The sequence below is a fragment of the Oreochromis aureus genome, linkage group 15 (assembly GCF_013358895.1).
Source record: "Oreochromis aureus strain Israel breed Guangdong linkage group 15, ZZ_aureus, whole genome shotgun sequence".
Lineage (NCBI taxonomy): Eukaryota > Metazoa > Chordata > Actinopteri > Cichliformes > Cichlidae > Oreochromis > Oreochromis aureus.
In genome coordinates this window covers 8,786,833-8,789,539 of record NC_052956.1, presented here as the reverse complement: position 1 = coordinate 8,789,539, position 2,707 = coordinate 8,786,833, and positions in this window count along the sequence as shown.

Here is a 2,707-nt window from a genome sequence, read left to right as displayed (position 1 = left end):
CCACCTGTCTGCTGCGTTATCAATGTTCACTAGCTCTTCATTTGACCTCTATACATAAGAACTGACACAAAGTGAAGTTTTGTAGTTCAAATATGATCATTTGCTTGGATGCACCTAAGCTGCAGTGGAATCTCATTCAGAGCTTCATCAAAGCAGCCAGGCTGGATGCTGCTGAATGCCCACAAAGTCAGGGATTAGTTTTGTGAGTCTTGGGGACGGGAAATTTTGAGGACAGCACGAGTTGAGCACATTCCGTTCCGTAAAAGCCCATCAGCAGACTTTAACTCGGCTTTTCTCACCCTTTTCTCAGTCCTTGTACCTGACCATTTTCACAGGAATATCTTTATGTTCTTCAAGCTACTCGACACAGACACAAATCCTTCAAGTGTTTAAAAAAAAAAAAAAAAAAAAAAGATACCCAACTCAAGGGATGAACCAGTATTGTCTCCACCTAGCAAGCAACTTACCAAAGAACCAACTATCTTTTAAATTGTATCTTTAGGCACTTTGTTACCAGCTGCCTGTCACAAAAACACAGTTTGTTCACATTTCTTTAGTTGAATCAGTCATGGATTGGCCTCCCCAGAGCCTGGAACTCAACAATATTGAAGCAGTGTTGGAGCATCTTGACAGAGAATGGAACAAAAGATGGCCAACATCCAATGAAGAGCTTTGAATGTCTCTGTATAGCCTAAGAACTATTCTTGAAAAATACTTAGGAGAGCTTTCTTGCCATTTCTTTAACAGAGTTCAGGGTGTGTTAAAGAATAAAGGTCATTCATTATAATTGTACAACCTCTCCTCTTTCCTTATTCAGTTTATTTCTTTGCACGTTTCAATAAATTGCTGCACCTATTTCACATTTTCCCATTAAAATATGGGGTGACTAAAGATTTCTGCATCGTACTATGTGAATCTCTGGAGTCATTCTATGACATTTATGGGATTGGAGTAGAGGAACCCATATTAAACTACACTTTGGTTCAGATAATATCTTTGGCTTTAGACACTGTTTTCTTCGAACAAAAGAGGGATATAACAAGTACACATTCAGTCTTGTGTCCTAACAAGTGTTCGCTGGATAGTTGTGCTATAATGTTGTCATGCAGAATGGGAGTAAACTGATGTTTTTTTACACCACCTTTTGATGCAGTTGAACTGGTTCCTGGCAGTACTTGGACACAGTACTTGGAGGAATACTAATTGGCCACCTATAAATTCTCATCTTAATCCAATTTGGACTGAGCAGATAATTACTCAGTATAGCACCTCATTGAAGCAAGTAATTATTAAATAGATCAGTTGGACTAATTAAGTCATTAAGAGATCCCATGCTGTTTTATAAAGAGTTTACCAATTAACTGCACACAATGACAGAAGCCCCTGCAGTTCGTCATCAACACTGCATGAGTCACATATAGAAAGATGAGATGTGCGCAGCTGCTTGTTTGTAGACATGAAAAAGTCTCCTTCACTTTTCAGTTTGGGGCTATTGAATATTTTTCTTTTCTTTTTTTAAATATTACTATTTTATATTAATGATTGATTAGCTCACTGAGTACTGATCCCAAACTTTGTGAATGCTTAAATCTAATCCAAAGAATAAAAAAAACGTAAAAGATTTTCCAAAATTGATATTTCACAAAGGAAACTGCTGAATGTTTAAGCTCTGGGTCATGTTTTACTCATACCTTAGTTCAAAATCCATTTTCCAAACACCAGCACAGTCAGAATCAGTGTAGCACTCTATGGATTTATTAGTGTGGTCAAACTTAAAACCTTTTAAATTCATCATGTGCCTTCTTACGCATCAAATCCACCTGCTTTAGATCTTATTTCGGAACCAGTTGATACTAAAAATGTCACTGCTTGCTAGATATTTCAAGTAAATCTGTTAAAGACAAATTTTACAAAGAGTCAAAGTGACCGAGTAGGACTTGTCATCACATTGTGTAAGTCAGCATCCAAAGACAGTCAAATTGATGGGTAACCCATCAATTTCCAAGACTATATGTCCTGTTAAAACTACATTCTTCTCCAAACTGTGGTGGTTTGAAACCATCTCACTCTAGCAGTAAATCTTTGAGATGAGATGTGCTCAGACACTCCTACACAAAGGCTCGGCATGAGCTGCAGTCTGGGATTCGCGCCAGTCTCACCCTGTGGTTCACCTTGGTGAGATCTCTGTTAGCTGTTCGTGTTCGAACGTGCAGTGCCTCTCTGTGGTGTCACATCTGTTACATCCATTTCTGCTAGATTAACTCCTCTTCAGTATGCAGTATAAATAAAATCGAAGTGGAGGACAGTATCACAACTTTCTTGAAACAGAACGGAGATCAAACATCTCTCACAATCATCCCAAAACACAAATTATTTAACCCTCAGTGTGGCCTACTTTTCATTGCATACCACACTGGGCCTTTATTCTTGAGATTTTATGCTTCTCAAACTGACAGTGAATGATTGTATGCATGTCATTTTCAATTCAGTTCAATTCAATTTCAATTCATTTTTTTAAGACAGCACCAAATCACAACAACAGTTGCCTCAAGGCACTTTTTGTCATGTAAATGAGATGGTTTAGGCATGAAATTATTAAAATAACCAACTCTAGGGACAGCTGTTGAACAGAGCGGGAATCCATCCATTTTCTTCCACATGTCCAGTCCAGGGTCATGGTTGTGATATAGCCTATCCCAGTTGTTGA